Here is an 18,480-nt window from a genome sequence, read left to right as displayed (position 1 = left end):
GTTGTGTGTCACCTACACACTGGGTCAGACAATGTGTTTTATACATTAAACTGATCTTTACTGAATATCAAGCCTTTGGTTGGAAAATCTTTATTAATGACTGATTGTATTATCAGGATAAACCTTGATTTTTATGCGTTAAACTGAAATGGGGTCAAATGAAAACTATGCAGCAGCCCTGATCAAACCAGCTACTCCTACCTGCCCTTTATCAGTGAGACTAGAGCACTTAGGGAAGGAGGTGGAGCAGCCGCCTTATTTAATGGGTTTGAATTATTTTTACAAGTCAGGCACTACTTTCTGTCAGAAGGGTAATTATGAATCTGAATGAACAGAAATTACATGTGGAGTTCCTCAAGGGTCCGTTATTGGCAGTGGGCAGTGGTGGCTTAATGGTTGTTGGATTGAATCCCCGACCAGCAAGGCACCGCTGAGGGACCCTAAGCAAAACACTGCTCTCAGGGTGCTGAATTAGCTACCCCTTGCTATGTCACGATGTCACATATGGGTTAAAAGCAGAGGACACATTTCGGTGTTGTACACTGTGTGCTGTGGTGTGTCAACACTGATCACCAATTAGAATTATAATCCTCACTGAGCCTCTTTGTTCAACATCTACATGCTTCCATTTGCTCAGATTACGGAACACTATAAAATCTCTGGAACACTTAAGGCCATGTTGTTAGTAATAAAAAAAAAAATCACAACAAATAATAATCCATTGTTATGCATTATAATCATGGCTTTAAATATTTATCAAAAGGCATAACACATTATAGGCATGCTTATTATGCATAATGAATGATGTATGAAGCTCTCTTTAGTGCACTATAAATACCTTCATAATGCATTATAATGATCGGTATAAGCATTAAGGATGCTTTGTATTGCATTATGAAGGTATCTATAGTGCCTTATAGTTGAGTGTGTCATAAAGCATTCATAAAGCGTTATAATGGTGGATATAATGTGTTATGCTTTTTTATAAATATTTATAACTGTGTTTATAATGCTTTATGAGTGCAGTATAATTAAGCAATAACATAATGTATAAGAAGATACTCCGGTATATCATGGCTGTGATTCGGTCAAAGGCACAAGGCTATAGGCCACCACAAAAAAAAAATAGTTCTCATAACATCAGTGCAAGTGGGAGGGGCCATCGTGTCCAAACCGTCCGCATACCTGGATAATTCAGTCAATCACCAATATAGTTTTGTCTAATATTTCCGGTGCCAGCAGTAAAACAACTAGCCAGCTTATTATCGGAGTAACTTTGCATTGTAAATGAAAACCATGCCACAGGTCTGATAAATAAAATATTATGGCACTAGAGTGGCGAAGAGATCATGAGGCAGATTGCAAAGTTCAGTTATTGGCATCTTTAATAGTGCGACTGTTAAAAGGACAGTTGGCAGCTTATAAAACTTATTCTGGAACAGAAAAGAATAAATCCAACAAAACGGAATACATATGTGTGATGCCCGGCCCGTCCGCTCCTCGTGTGTGCTACGCCCCCTGATTACCCACGTGTTCTTTCATGATTGTACCCAGCTGTGTCCGATTATTTTCAATCAGTCCTGTGTATTTCAGTCCGTGTCTTACCTGAGTCCTTTGTCTGTCATTGATGTTAGTTGGCGTTTCATGTCTCCTGCTCCCTGTTTATTTATTAAATCCCTGGTTTACCCCGACTTCCGCCTGTCCGCCTGCTTCCTGCCCGTTCGCCTCGCACGATCGCCGTTCCGTCCGGCTTTGAACGTGACAATATGAACCTTTACTGTCACTGTCACCTATGTTCATTTTCTAAACTGGTGGAAACACAGGCAGGTTCTGAAAAGGTATCAAGTGACAACCAGCCAGTATTGTGCATGAACGAGTTCAAAAGAACGCGTTCATTGAACACGTTCATATTTCAGTGAACTTTGAACTGAACGCAACTTATTAGTAAATCAAGAACTTGAACGTGAATTTTATGTGTGATGAACGGCGTAGACGTCGTTCACTGTTGGAATGCAATTAAACATCGGGATTTATTTTCACCTGATGAGTCGAGTGACAAGGTCGGCTCACACATTTAAACAGCATGTTGTGTTGTCACTCAAGCACTAGCGAAGGGCTCCTCCGCTCGAAAAATAAAATGCTCAGCCTGACTCTCGCTCAGTGCTTGTGTGCAGTGCATCTTGGGTAACGTAGTGTAAAGCCAAGGACAGTCGAATCTAATGTCTTTAGCTTCACACTACGTTTCCCATAATGCACACACACACTTCTCAAAGGGCACAGCCTTGGCAACGCATGAGCGCGAAGCGAACTGCTGCAGCAGTAACCATGGCAAGCGCAGAGGAGGAAAGCTCAACCACCAGTGGAGCTGGCACAGAAAACACGGATGATGCTGGCTGTAACTTTGACAATTTACGGGCATTTTACACACTGTTTCACAGAGACTCTGACGGTAAAAACCTAACCTTTCTGTGCAAGCTTTGTCCACCTGCGCTGAAAAAACAAGTTAGAACATCAATGACCTCATTTTCCAATTTGAAAAGACACGTTGAGTTGAAGCATTCGTCCAGCGTGAAAGCATATATGCAAGCCCTTCAAGGTCATAGAGGGAAGGGCAAAACCCCCAGCCAAAGTCCCCAAACGACTCAAGTCACACTGCCTGCTGCCTTCAGGGGTATAATCTCCCAGCAACAGGTAGACAGATTAATAATAGACTACATTGTTGGAGATTTACAGCCACTGAGTAAGGTTGAAAAACCCTCCTTCATAAAACTAGTAACTGGTTTGCAACCAGGCAGACATGTGCCCTCAAGAAGACAGGTGCAGGGACTAATGAATAAGGAATTCATTGAGGTTATCAGTAATTTAAAAGCTGAACTTGCTGAGCTTGACTTTGTATGCACAACAGCTGACTGCTGGTCAGCTGTCAACAAAGGATTCATGGGCATCACAATTCATTGGCTTGATAAAAATGATGTGTCACTCAGGAGATCAGCAGCCCTTGCATGTCGTCGTGTCAGAGGGTCACACACATATGATGTCCTGGCTAAAGTGCTGACGGATGTGTACAAGGAATTTAAAATTCAAAACAAAATTGTGTGCACAGTGACTGACAATGCTTCCAATTTCGTCAAAGCATTCAGCTGTTTTGGAGACAGTGTTGTTATTAGAGCAGCTGATGAGGTGACTGAAGGCAGTGACACAGGATCTACCCCTGCTGAGAGCTCCGATGATGAGGACGATGGTCTTGAGCCTGCACCTCTGTCAGAGTTAGAGGATCCCTGCCTCCCACCTCATAGAAGGTGCATGGCCCATACTTTAAATCTTGTTGCCACAGATGCAAAGAATGTAACGGATAGGCTGTACAACAAATTAGCGAGGCCTGTATTTTCCAAAGCATCTGCTCTGTGGAATAGGGTGAAAAGGAGTGCGAAAGCCTCAGATTTTGTTGAGTAAAAGCTAAAGATTGGCTTTGTCACTCCGAACGACACACGTTGGAATTCTATGTTCCTCTCAATGCAGCGCCTGGCTCACATAGCCACCTTGACTCCCCAGACCAGCAATCTAACAGTGCCATTGGATGCCACTCCTGAGTATGACAGACTCCTTCTGCACACCATCTGTGATGAGTTTGGGCTTCGTCGATTCACTCCAGAGGAAATAGACTTCATCAACAAGTTTGTGAGTGTGATGGGTCCCTTGGCATGTGCTCTGAACATCCTTCAGGGGGAAAAAAACACATTCCTCGGCTACCTGGCTCCTACCATTGTGCAATTGAAAAATGATTTGGATGGTCTGTTGGATGAGAGTTCAAAGCCTACAGCTACACCAGGTCTGACGGCATGCCGCCCTCTCATCCAAACCTTTATTTTAACCCCCTGATGACCTTGAGGGGAAAAAGAGTGCTTCATCCTTTTTTAAGTTCAAGCAAAGCCCATCAGCTGTCAATAAGTCTGAGGTGGACATCTATCTGGACGCCCCAACCACTGACGAGTTTACTGAATACATGCTGCTGCCCAAACTGAAGAAGCTCTTCATCAAATATAACACAGCAATCCCATCAAGTGCTCCAGTGGAGAGACTCTTCAATACTGGTGGCCAGATATTTAGGCCCAGGAGAAACCGATTGGGAGATGCCAACTTTGAAAAGCAACTGCTGTTAAACGTGAACAAAAAACAGTTTGGACTGAAGCCGTAGGCATGGTCTGTGGAGTGTTCATTACTTACTACAACAATGGCTTCTGTATGTGAAAGTTTTTATTTTTAATAGTTCAGTGAGATGGTGCCACACACCTTCAAGAAGCGTGAGAGTTTTTTTTTTTTTTTTAAATAAAACTAAAGAGATATTTTGCTGAATAATAAATATTCTGTTCTGTCTAGTTTTTATTTGAGATGGATATGATGCCGATATGTGTTTACAGTACTTTTCTTTTCCTTCCCTTGTCTAGTATTGGGGCAAGAGATAAATAAACCATAAATAAGAATCATATTTTGTGTCCTTTGTCTATACATGTCCATATATGCAAGAATGTAGGTAGGTTATAGATGTATGTTAAAACAAAATAAATTTTGATTTAGACTATATATTGCACCTAAAAATAAAATGAACTGAACTTTGAACTAGTTCAAAAATTTAAATTGTGAGCTATGAATGTGAACAGTTCACTTTGAGCATGTATGAACTGAACTTTGAACTAGATCATGAAAAGTGTGAACTTGCACAACACTGCTCCATTCTGAGAGCACAGTGATATCCACAAGCATCACAAACCAGCCAATCACAGGTTGGAGAATTTAGCCAACTGGTCCTGTGTGTATATTAAATGTTTAATGTACATGACAATAAAGCGTCATGCTTTTTAAAGCCATTTAAGGCGTTGTTTGTCAATTAAACCATTTTTAATGCTATGTAAGACCAAATTGGTTTAATTACTTCTAATCCTAATAATGTCCCACGGAAACCCAGTCTTAGAGCTGTCCAGAAAAAAAATATTTTGATGATATTTCAAGGAAATTACTTTGTAACGGTGCTTAATAGGAGGTGTGATGTCCTGGAGGCAAACCTCAAGTGCTTCTGTTCTTTCTACAAGAAACCACAAACATTTCAGGTATGTAGCAATTTGAAACATTGTTCAAAATTAAGTTCAGTTCACTCCACACAAGCAATAGCTTCCATTATTTCCAGTCCACATTTAATATTTCAGAATTAGGTTAAATGACTGATATTTTAAACTGTATTTGTCAAACACTGCGCCCACTAACAGGTGAATAATATTGATTACCTGGTAATAGTGGCACCTGCTAGTAGGTGGGACCTATTAGGCAGCAAATAAACAATGTGTAGGATATACTGGGATGCAGAAAAGTGGACAAGCCTAAAGATTTGAGTTGACAAGGGCCAAGTTGTGATGGCTTGATGATTCGGTCACAGCATCTCCAAAACTGTAGGGAAATATGTGAACGGGTGACGGAGGCTCATTACATGGCAGATAGTACAGCAAACCTTCAGAGGTCTAGAGGAATCCACGCCCTGATGAGTCATGGCTATTTTGGCGGCAAAGGTGAGCCTGGGCCCCACCATGAACCTGCTGACCACTGCAGGACCATCTCACAAGAGCTGGGGGTTATGATCCAGCTCTCTAGCCATCACCAAATGGCCCATATCAAAGTCACTCCCATCCTTACACTTGCATATTGTTTCTGCTTCCAACACATCAGCTTCAAGGACAAAGCATCCACCTGCTGCCTAATATAACCCCCCCACAGTCAGAAGCCACTGTAACCAAATAATTAATGTTATTCGCTTCACATGTTATGGCTGATCAGTGTATAACCTCTGTATCTCAGTTACGTTTCAGACTGTTTTGCTACATTGTGCAGATTAATATACTGTGTTTATAATACATTTCAAAATTTCCCAAAATTCAGCACATTGTCAGTTTCACTGGCCAACACACTGATCATCGTAACATCATCAAGTTCTTTAGCCAAATTATGTGTGCTGAGCAATGGGAAACCTGACACTGCAGTACAGTGAATCATGCAGCAGCACTGGGAAAATGTAAAAACACATTTTACCTCCAAGGGCCACTGTTCTCCAACCTTTTTTCAGCAGTCTTACATGTCTGTAAAGACATAAAATATGTTTGCACATATACTGTACTGATCCTGGGAGGATTAAGATGGCAAAAATATCAATTGGGCTGGTGACTGCACAATATTTTAGAAGCTAAATTATGAAACGTATTACTATATATATTACACAATGATAAGGTATAAATACAGATAAGCTACATACCGTTGGAGTGAAGCTGAAGTCCTTCTCTCTTCTAGACAATGGAATCAGTAGAAATGAAGTTTTGCCACGACATGAGAAGCCAGGAAAGTGAAGCAGAACAAGAACAGGAACATTATTCAGCCTTGGCTGACTAGGTCTGTATTCCGGACATTACATTCATGATTTAATTTGATTGCAAGGCCCTTGAATAATTTTAACTTTCTTGCAGGTTCCCTATGTACAGTATGTATTACCTTTCCTGACCTTCGGAGGTCCTCCCTCCTGTTTCGGAGCATTTTTAAGGCTTTTTCCCGAATTTCCTGCTCTTTGCCGACGAGGCTGCAGGGCAACTCTGCTGTGACCTTGAAATTACATGAAATATTCTGTTAAAACACTTTATTTGGTGATTGAAAATTTAAGCCCTCATTGGGCTTTATGTGGTAAAAAAGTAAAATAGAGAAATTAAACTATTTGATTAGAAATATTGATTTTAAACAGTTTTATGAGGTACAGATTTTGCTTATGACAGGGTTCCAGTCAATTTCCGCTCCCTTGCAGGCAGTGGTCCACATTTTTGATGCACCCAGGGATGATCTTACAACAGCCTGGTGGAGACGTGTAGAAAAAAGAAAGATATCAGTTTTGCACCAAAAACGTTAGAATAGAGAGGAGTGCAGGTGGACATAAAAGGAGCAGAATGAATGGTAGTAGTATTTCTGATGTGAGAACCACTTATTCTGCTGATTCTACTTCCACCTGCACTGTCTGTGTTCTAACAGCTCTGTCCACTTTAGTTTCTATTTCCAGGACTGTGTGATACTTACACTGAATCTCTTTTGTTCAGGTGTTGCCGCTGATTTCCCTGCTTATTTTTTAGGAAGTCTTCTGCTTCCACTCCAGACTGCTTGAAGGAAAGACCATGAAACTAAATATGATATATTCTGTAACCATGACCTGACAGAAGATGTCTGTGAAACCACAAAAAACACAGAGCTTGCTATCAAACAGACAGTTTACTTGCCTTTAGTTTTAAAATGGAAATTAGGGATTTCCTCAGTCTGAAGTTTTTGGGGAACAAAAGGTAAACATCTTGCTCCCCAATGTCCACAAAATCATCCCCTGTCACACCTTGTTCTTCATGGTTAAACACAGAGAAAATAGATTAATCCACATGACTGTAACTATAAAACCCAAAATATTATGGCCACACAGAGGTTGAAAAAATAACAATGATTATGAATAAATTAATAATAAAACCCCATAATATAATTAAGGCACGCAGAGTGAGCACATAGCAGGCATAGCAACAGTAAGTAAGGTGGATAAAGGGGCAACTGAGAAGACTGCATCAGCAAATTTAGCATATTTCCCATAAACACAACACTGATAGAAGTTATCAATTTAGCATTACCATATACAGTACAGTACTGTGCAAAAGTCTTAGGCAGTCCAAAGAAATGTTTAAAGCTGTTTATCTGGGTAGCAAGTGCACTTTGGCTTAGAACAAAAAATACAATTTAATATTAGAATGTGTGCAAATTAAGAGTAACACAATAAAAACTAGTAATCATTTCTTCTGTTTTCTAAAAAGTTACTGATATCTAGTTGGATGGCTAGATGAACACCGCTTCAGTTCCCAAACTTATCTTCAGGGGCACATCAGCCGTTCCACGATTTTGTTAAATTTCACCAACAGCTCAATTAAATAATTAAATATATTGGTTCAAAAAGTCAGTGAGAGATTGACTAGCTGTATGAGGTGCCTGCCTTCTTTGCCTGCCTAAGACTTTTGCACAGTACTGTATATATATATTTAGGTCCACAATCATGGCCTTACAATGGCTGAGGCTGGTTGGCCGAATGATGGGAGAACAACCATGTCCTCAACCATTCAAACATTTCATAGAGCCAACAGGTATGTAATCCAACAATGTGCCCTGTACTGTAATATTGTCCTCTTACTGCAATGCTTCATATTACAGTATCCATTTGCATTTTATATTATACAGTGAGTTTTACTTTATACAGTTACATACTGGATGTATACTGTAGCACACATGTCGCGTCACTCACGGTCACACACACAGATTAACCTCCCCCCAAACCACAGGCAATATGCCAGGACAAGCAGTGTAGTACAATCTTTTATTAAACACGTAAGAGCAAACCCACTACTTAACACACGGGGGGGGGGAACAGAATATCTAATACCACGAAGGGGGGGCGGGGGGACATGCCCTACATACACACCTTTCCCACTGAATACACCCCCATGGAATTAGCACTTCAACCTCCCAAATTCCTGTGAAAATGTTACTGCGATTGAGCATGTACATGAGCGATTGACTACACACTAATACAATCCAAATCCAAAACACACATGATAAATGTGCTTTTCTACTTTTATGAGAACTGAAAGCACTTTGCAATTCATGCCTCACACTCACTCATCCACACACCGGGGGCGGAGGCTGCCATGCAAGGCGCCAACCTGCATGCCGGGAGCAATTTGGGGTTCAGCGTCTTGCTCAAGGACACTTTGATGGGGTCACGAGAAACCAGGGCTCGAACCTGCAACTCTCTGGTTGCTAAACGACAGCACTACCTCCTGCGCCACCATCTTCCCCAAATGTAAGGAGAAGGAGGTTCCTCGGAGCTCCGAGATGTGTTTGGCTGTAATAAATCTGGAATATAGTTATATGACATAGTTTTTGATAACACCAGCATTTACTTTTTAGCCTTTTCAGCTTTTATTGAAAGACAAAACAAAATTAAAAAATGCAGAAGTTTGAATCACTGTGTGTTTATTTCAGTTATTTTGTATTGGACTCAAGGATTGGTTTCATCATACAAATACAGCACATATAATGTTTACTTGAAAATACTGAAAAGTAAGTGATACCAGAATCAGGGGGTCAATAAGCTTTTAAGTAATAATGTGGATTGTGCTTGGGATAGAAGCTGCACTTTGTCTTGAAGAAAAGTATAGATTTTCAAAATATGCAAATTAATTGTAATAATAATATTAGTGACGTTCATTTTCAGATTACATTCATTACATAGCTAATAATACATTGAGAAGAAATGGTTTGTCATTATGTGGATGGAAAGACATGAAAGTGATGTGGAAAATCGCCTCTTACCACTGAAACACATGGGGATGGGTGGTGCTAATAATGGTACTGCAGCTAGCCAGTAGGGGGTGCTTGACATGTAGAGTTTTCACCTTTTAGAGACGTTATGGTCTCCATGTTTTTGCAGTCAGTGCTTTGATCACAGATTTGAAAGCAGTATGCATAATGCATCAGGGCTCACGCTGAAATTCCCTATATTTGGATATATTATGTAACATGGTTCTGTAGGAATGTTGGTACCTTGGAAACACACATATACAAATATACCTTATATGTGAGTTTGGATATGGGTGTGGCTGCAACTGGAGAGGCTTGTAGTACATATTCTGCAAAAATTTCATAATGGTTGTTGCAAATATTATGTACAAACCATGACAGAGACTTGAATGCATGCATGGGTTTTGTTGGGGAAGTATCAGTTCATGAAATACATTACTGAGGAAACTGTAGTTGTTTAAACTCTTATTTAATACTATTAAGCACAGACACGTCACAAGGAAAATAAACTATTATTCATAATTATGGAGCACAGAATAACTAAACATAAAAAATATATATATAGCATAGAAAAATCCAATAATACTATCGGACAAAATGGCCATGGAAATGTAAGAGAGAGCGGTGAGCTGGAGACCAGAGTCTTGACCCTGAGGAGTGAAATAAAATATTTAATTTCTCTGTTGTGTGACCTGACAGATACACTACTTGTCAAAAAGAAAAGAACTTACTTCCTCACGCATTTCTAAAAGGATGTTTTTGTCAAATCCCTGCAACTCACTGAAAAACAACAGATCAAATTCACATATTATGACTTAAAATAAAAATATAATATAGACAGTTCATGGTGCATTTTGTAATACTCAAGACACACCAAGGCCATGCAGAGTGCATACTGATAAAAGGGAGGGGAGGGGGGAATACTTCAATACATTCTCTGTATTACAAGTCCAACAATTCAAGGTGGTCTGTCTTACAATTGTCATGCGCCGCTTGTCCGCTCCTCCCGTGTGCCACGCCCCCTCGTTAACCTCGTGTGGAACCCCGATGTCATTCGCTGTTTCCAGTTGTTTTCATTAGTCCTATGTATTTAACTCCGCTTCAAAATATGTTTCCCCAATCATGTCATTTAAGTCGCTACTTCTATTGTTCCGTGTTCCTAGCTGGTTTCCCCAATAAATCCTTTGTTTCCCGATTCTCCGTCTTCCTGCTCCTGCTTCCCCGATCCGTGACGTGACAACAATCAACATGAACACACCACAGTCCACAGAACCAATCTGTCAAGGAACATCCTGCGAAATACAATATAGTACTAACGAAGACATTTGTTACAATTCTAATACAAATGTGACGACAGAAAATGCTGAAATCCACTTTACCATGTTTTTCAAGTATTTTCCAGTGTCCTGGGCTTATTCGGTTTGTCAGTTTGCTGCAAAAAGAAATTTGGAATAGTCAGGGACACAAAAAGTACAGCTTTTCATGTAAACGGGATTAAAACTCTATGTAGGAATAAATGGACAAACAGAAGACCTTTTGTCACATTTCTAAATGTTTTACTGTTAGGCCGCGTCTGGCTGTGAGTGTTACCCAGAGCATATGACAGTCTCTGCCCCAACTGTCGGCAGGAATGAACGAAGAAAATTATGATTAAAAAAGATCCAACAATACAACTTAAATGTCATAGCATTTATTGTACAATATGCTATACATATGATCAGGATCACATAACTGCATGGTGCGCAAGTACGCATTCCCTGTACACTCGCGGCAACTCCTTGTTGTAGCAGCGCAAATGCGTACCATGTGCATTCACGTTGTTATGAAAAGAAATTACCCTGCATCTTAACATTTATGTGGCTAATTTGTACTTCGTCTGCAGCATGAAGGCTAAAATGCACAATGATTTCTTGTCATAACATTGCAAATGTACATAAAATAAACACGTATTTGCGCTGCTACAAAACATTACCGCGCGTATCGGTTTAAACGGCGAATAAGTACTTTCACACCAGGTATGTGCCCCCTGCATATGATCATTTTTGCATATAAAATAAAGGGTCGATTTACGCAGGGTTGCCAACTTTGGTCAGCTGGTTGGCGTGAGATTTTCAATTCGAGACAAGTCTACATACGTATTCACATTTATATAACGGTTTTATTACCTTGTAAATAGTCTTCAGGATTTGCAAACTGCCCAAACACTTTTGATGTAGCCAGTTTTAGGTTTTAAATGGATAATAGAGATCCTCCATAAGATTTATTGCTGTGTGCGTTTGAGTCTGAAAGCCCGAGTCTCGCGCCAGATGCGTCAGAGTTGGCAACCTGCTTACAGCCGAATCGGACCTACGACCGGTCAGTCGGAGCCGAACGCGGCCGAAAGTCACCGACGAGCTGCAGAGGATCGCATCGTCTGTTATGGTACGAATAGGCGTCCGTGACAACAGCTTGGTTACTTTTGAATCACATGTACTTATCTTCTCAAACTTCTTACGATCATCTGAGAGACGGTTTGCATTTGGAAAACTCACAGCATTTAAAAAAATGGACAAGCAAGAAATTAAAGTTGTTAAGATTAAAATTAAAATTAAAATCAAAGTTAAAATAACACCTAAGGAAGGGGGAACTTTTTCCCCAAAAAATGAGGCACTGGAGAAGAACATCGGCGAGAGGGTGGATATGGTGAAGATCATTAAGAAGGATGACACGGACAAGCCCGGATCGACATGGAGGGTGTCTTACATACCGAAGGTAAAGCACTGGCTTAAGAGACCTTATTAGAACACTTTAATTCGAGCTTAAAATGTGTTATATCAATCATCTTTCCTTGTTTTAACAATCGGCTGTCCCAGACTGGAACCGAAGAAAGTTTCCGTGGCCAGAGGAGTCGTCCATGGAGCGCGAGGGACAGGCCACCCCCCCGGAGGAAGCAGGAGCGACCAGGAAGAGGCCCCAGCTGAAGTTCCTCCATCGGACAGACAGCAACGGCTCCTGCGCCCTGCGAGCAGAGAGAGGCCAGGGGCAGCGTCAGCCATCGGTGGAGCAGCAACTCCAGACAAGAATACGTGGACTTATGGGTTATGGCCAGGGACGGAGGAAGGACAGAGACATTGTTCCTGACGGACTTGTGGGTTATGGCCGGGGTAGGAAGGATAATAGAGATACTGTTTAAGTATTATTATAGATGTCAGATAGGATAGGATAAGATAGGCTAAGTTAACATATGATAAGTTAAAATACAATAAGATAGACAATAAGTTAAAATATCATATGATAGGCTAAGTTAAAATAAGATAAGAGCTTTACAATAAAACATATACTTACTTTTCAAACTGTGTCTTTGTCATCTCTTCAGTGTCGTGTCTGTGGTTTGATAATTTTGCATCGTTAATTTATATCTGATACTCTCCTAAATATCAATAAGCAGAGACGGAGGAAAAGATACGGTTAAATTAAAGGAAATGATAAAGTATCAAAATCACAGTGTTACCTTATTTTGACGCAGAAAGAGTCATTTCAGTGTTACTGCCACCTATGAGTTAATGGCCGCAAATGGTGTTAGAAGTGCCGGTAAATAACGCGGCGTAAGTTTAACTCCGGTGTGCTTCTGAAAAACGGTAAGTGACAAAACTGGTAAGTAGCAGGTAAAGTGGTCATTTAACGTAATGCTAACGTGCATTACCAGTTAGTAAGTGTTTTACTATATCTTACACTACGTACTTACACGTACTTACACTACGAAATCAAACCCCTTAATTTTTAAAATTAAAATTACGTTAATTTTGTCCTTAATTATTGCTATATGTGAAATTAAGGGAAAAGGTGCAATGATTAAGGCCAATTAAGGGGTAAAACTACTGAATTTCCTCCTTACTTTTTCAAATTTGCCTCTTAAATTTACTCTCAAAAAATCCTTATTTCACCCCTTTTTTATAAATTAAGGGGCAATTTAAGATTGTTTCAAGGTCTGTAATTACATAACATTGCCCTTTAATTCTGATTAATTAAGGGGCAGTTTAAGAGTATTGCAAGGTTCCATTACTACTTAAAATTACTTACATCTGTCCTCAATTCTAATAAAGGGAGTTTAATATTATTATAGGGGTCCACAAACCATTAAAATTCTTTATTTCACCTATTAATTTTTATTAATTAAGTGATTATTTAAGACTGTTTTAAGTTCTTAAGCACTTAAAATATCCTTATATCGCCACTTAATTTTAATTGTGTGCTCAAATGTTTATGTAAAAATAAAGCATAATAAATCACAAACCAGTATGACAAACGTATTGTTTTATTATCATGCATGAATGAATTACAATGAGAAAAGCTTCCTTCCTTTTACCGGCCGCTTGCCCCCTTGGGCTTGGAAAGCCTTCGCTGGGCTATAAGTTTATGTTTGTTGCTTCCTTCTTCCACTGCTTTTCCCTCCTCATCTGTCTTCTCTCCTCTCTCTCTCTCTTTTCCTCTCCCTTCTTCTTTCCTATTTCCTCTTCTGCTCTTTGCTCCTGCTGCTTACTTGACCCATCTATGTATTTTTTCCTCCATTTCACTCTTTCTCCTGCCTATGATGGTAAAGAAGAAAAAAATATTAGGAGGATGGAGCTTCTTCAAACATGCAATTACTACAACTTGTACATCAAAATGTATTGACATTCGGATCAGTCAGTAAGATGTATGAGATAAAAAACAAACCAGCCAGTGAAAGAGTTTATATAGCCTTATTCTTGTTATTACAGGGTTTTTGAGGGTGTGTGCAAATCCATATTATGTTATATATATAAGGTATTTACTAAAGATGGAATCGTGGCCATGTTAAAATGTGCTGATGTTTCTTTACATTAACCTGTGTCAGTAAATGCTGGGTGAGGACTTGGACTCACAGTGGTATAGAGGTATAAGCAAGGTGTGTCTTAATAACCCTCAGTTTTAATCCCACAGGTCCTTTTGAAATACAGTGCATATTATTAATAATCATGATGCTCTCATACAACAGGCACTGTGGACAGGTTAATGTGCCCTGTAGTAATTTAACATGTCTGGCTTTTAAATAGAACAGACTTTACTTCCCCTTCTGTGGTAATTATGAATCTGCGAATCTGTATATGAAGCTGAAGAATCAACACAAAACATTTGCAATTGTCACTAATTAACCCAGAAGCAAATTCCCCCTTAACACCGTATATTTTACACTGGTATATTTGTGACTCCATTCTGAGAGCACAGTGATATCCAAAAAGCATCACAAACCAGCCAATCACAGGTTGGAGAATTTAGCCAACTGGTCCTGTGTGTATATTAAATGTTTAATGTACATGACAATAAAGCGTCATGCTTTTTAAAGCCATTTAAGGCGTTGTTTGTCAATTAAACCATTTTTAATGCTATGTAAGACCAAATTGGTTTAATTACTTCTAATCCTAATAATGTCCCACGGAAACCCAGTCTTAGAGCTGTCCAGAAAAAAAATATTTTGATGATATTTCAAGGAAATTACTTACTTTGTAAAGGCGCTTAATAGGAGGTGTGATGTCCTGGAGGCAAACCTCAAGTGCTTCTGTTCTTTCTACAAGAAACCACAAACATTTCAGGTATGTAGCAATTTGAAACATTGTTCAAAATTAAGTTCAGTTCACTCCACACAAGCAATAGCTTCCATTATTTCCATTCCACATTTAATATTTCGGAATTAGGTTAAATGACTGATATTTTAAACTATATTTGTCAAACACTGCGCCCACTAACAGGTGAATAATATTGATTACCTGGTAATAGTGGCACCTGCTAGTAGGTGGGACCTATTAGGCAGCAAATAAACAATGTGTAGGATATACTGGGATGCAGAAAAGTGGACAAGCCTAAAGATTTGAGTGACAAGGGCCAAGTTGTGATGGCTTGATGATTCGGTCACAGCATCTCCAAAACTGTAGGGAAATATGTGAACGGGTGAAGGAGGCTCATTACATGGCAGATAGTACAGCAAACCTTCAGAGGTCTAGAGGAATCCACGCCCTGATGAGTCATGGCTATTTTGGCGGCAAAGGTGAGCCTGGGCCCCACCATGAACCTGCTGACCACTGCAGGACCATCTCACAAGAGCTGGGGGTTATGATCCAGCTCTCTAGCCATCACAAAATGGTCCATGTCAAAGTCACTCCCATCCTCACACTTGCACATTGTTTCTGCTTCTAACACGTCAGCTTCAAGGACAAAGCATCCACCTGCTGCCTAATATAACCCCCCCACAGCCAGATGCCACTGTAACCAAATAATCAATGTTATTCGCTTCACATGTTATAGCTGATCAGTGTATAACCTCTGTATCTCAGTTACGTTTCAGACTGTTTTGCTACATTGTGCAGATTAATATACTGTGTTTATAATACATTTCAAAATTTCCCAAAATTCAGCACATTGTCAGTTTCACTGGCCAACACACTGATCATCGTAACATCATCAAGTTCTTTAGCCAAATTATGTGTGCTGAGCAATGGGAAACCTGACACTGCAGTACAGTGAATCATGCAGCAGCACTGGGAAAATGTAAAAACACATTTTACCTCCAAGGGCCACTGTTCTCCAACCTTTTTTCAGCAGTCTTACATGTCTGTAAAGACATAAAATATGTTTGCACATATACTGTACTGATCCTGAGAGGATTAAGATGGCAAAAATATCAATTGGGCTGGTGATTGCACAATATTTTAGAAGCTAAATTATGAAACGTATTACTATATATATTACACAATGATAAGGTATAAATACAGAAAAGCTACATACCGTTGGAGTGAAGCTGAAGTCCTTCCTCTCTTCTAGACAATGGAATCAGTAGAAATGAAGTTTTGCCACGACATGAGAAGCCAGGAAAGTGAAGCAGAACATGAACAGGAACATTATTCAGCCTTGGCTGACTAGGTCTGTATTCCGGACATTACATTCATGATTTAATTTGACTGCAGGGGGCTTGAACAATTTTAACTTGCTTGCGGGTTCCCTATGTACAGTATGTATTACCTATCCTGACCTTCGGAGGTCCTCCCTCCTGTTTCGGAGCATTTTTAAGGCTTTTTTCAGAATTTCCTGCTCTTTGCCGACGAGGCTGCAGGGCAACTCTGCTGTGACCTTGAAATTACATGAAATATTCTGTTAAAACACTTTATTTGGTGATTGAAAATTTAAGCCCTCATTGGGCTTTATGTAGTAAAAAAGTAAAATAGAGAAATTAAACTATTTGATTAGAAATATTGATTTTAAACAATTTTATGAGGTACAGACTTTGCTTATGACAGGGTTCCAGTCAATTTCCGCTCCCTTGCAGGCAGTGGTCCACATTTTTGATGCACCCAGGGATGATCTTACAACAGCCTGGTGGAGACGTGTAGAAAAAAGAAAGATATCAGTTTTGCACCAAAAACGTTAGAATACAGAGGAGTGCAGGTGGACATAAAAGGAGCAGAATGAATGGTAGTAGTATTTCTGATGTGAGAACCACTTATTCTGCTGATTCTACTTCCACCTGCACTGTCTGTGTTCTAACAGCTCTGTTCACTTTAGTTTCTATTTCCAGGACTGTGTGATACTTACACTGAATCTCTTTTGTTCAGGTGTTGCCGCTGATTTCCCTGCTTATTTTCTAGGAAGTCTTCTGCTTCCACTCCAGACTGATTGAGGGAAAGATCATGAAACTAAATATGATATATTCTGTAACCATGACCTGACAGCAGTATGTCTGTGAAACCACAAAAAACACAGAGCTTGCTATCAAACAGACAGTTTACTTGCCTTTAGTTTTAAAATGGAAATTAGGGATTTCCTCAGTCTGAAGTTTTTGGGGAACAAAAGGTAAACATCTTGCTCCCCAATGTCCACAAAATCATCCCCTGTCACACCTTGTTCTTCATGGTAAAACACAGAGAAAATAGATTAATCCACATGACTAACTATAAAACCCAAAATATTATGGCCACACAGAGGTTGAAAAAATAACAATGATTATGAATAAATTAATAATAAAACCCCATAATATAATTAAGGCATGCAGAGTGAGCACATAGCAGGCATAGCAACAGTAAGTAAGGTGGATAAAGGGGCAACTGAGAAGACTGCATCAGCAAATTTAGCATATTTCCCTTAAACACAACACTGATAGGAGTTATCAATTTAGCATTACCATATACAGTACAGTACTGTGCAAAAGTCTTAGGCAGTCCAAAGAAATGTTTAAAGCTGTTTATCTGGGTAGCAAGTGCACTTTGGCTTAGAACAAAAAATACAATTTAATATTAGAATGTGTGCAAATTAAGAGTAACACAATAAAAACTAGTAATAATTTCTTCTGTTTTCTAAAAAGTTACTGATATCTAGTTGGATGGCTAGATGAACACTGCTTCAGTTCCCAAACTTCTCCTCAGGGGCACCTCAGCCATTCCACGATTTTGTTAAATTTCACCAACAGCTCAATTAAATAATTAAATATATTGGTTCAAAAAGTCAGTGAGAGATTGACTAGCTGTATGAGGTGCCTGCCTTCTTTGCCTGCCTAAGACTTTTGCACAGTACTGTATATACAGTGCTCAGCATAAATGAGTACACCCCCTTTGAAAAGTACGAATGTAATCAGTAGCTCAATGAACAAAAGAATAACTTCCAAAATTTTCACAAGGCTGAGTTTTATTGAACACTTGTTTAACTCCATAACATGAAATTAAGGTTAATAATATAACTTAGATCACAAAATCTTCAGTTTTACTCAAATTGGTTGAAGCAAAAATGAATACACCCCGCAACAAAAAGTACTACATCTAGTATTTTGTATGACCGCCGTGATTTTTAAGGATAGCACCAAGTCTTCTAGGCATGGAATGAACAAGTTGGCGACATATTGCAACATCTATCTTTTTCCATCCTTCAAGAATAACCTGTTTTAGAGCCTGGATGCTGGATGGAGAGTGATGCTCAACTTGTCGCTTCAGAATTCCCCACAGGTGTTCGATTGGGTTCAGATCAGGAGACATACTTGGCCATTCAATCACCTTCACCCTGTTCTTCTTCAGAAATGCAACAGTAGCTTTAGAT

General features: G+C 39.5%; 2 long non-coding RNA genes across 3 annotated transcripts; both read right to left on the bottom strand.

Annotated features, from left to right (window-relative positions):
* Positions 1–9,963: 9,963 nt before the first annotated feature.
* LOC125727223 (uncharacterized) lies at positions 9,964–11,066 on the bottom strand. Of its 2 annotated transcripts, none has more exons than XR_007388599.1 (3): positions 10,785–11,066; positions 10,137–10,697; positions 9,964–10,055 (listed from the first exon to the last, which is right to left on the bottom strand). It is a non-coding gene; the product is annotated as an uncharacterized LOC125727223 (long non-coding RNA). The 2 variants fall into 2 exon arrangements; XR_007388600.1 differs by lacking the exon at positions 10,785–11,066 and having other exon boundaries at positions 10,008–10,055; positions 10,137–10,185; positions 10,383–10,773.
* Positions 11,067–13,855: 2,789 nt separating this feature from the next.
* Positions 13,856–16,010, bottom strand: LOC125727227 (uncharacterized). The gene is made up of 3 exons (XR_007388604.1): positions 15,966–16,010; positions 14,907–14,971; positions 13,856–13,970 (listed from the first exon to the last, which is right to left on the bottom strand). It is a non-coding gene; the product is annotated as an uncharacterized LOC125727227 (long non-coding RNA).
* Between the last annotated feature and the right edge of the window lie 2,470 nt (positions 16,011–18,480).

This window comes from Brienomyrus brachyistius, unplaced genomic scaffold (genome assembly GCF_023856365.1).
Source record: "Brienomyrus brachyistius isolate T26 unplaced genomic scaffold, BBRACH_0.4 scaffold92, whole genome shotgun sequence".
In the NCBI taxonomy this organism is placed as follows: domain Eukaryota; kingdom Metazoa; phylum Chordata; class Actinopteri; order Osteoglossiformes; family Mormyridae; genus Brienomyrus; species Brienomyrus brachyistius.
Note: the sequence above shows the minus strand (reverse complement) of the source record. Positions and strands in the feature narration are given on the sequence as shown.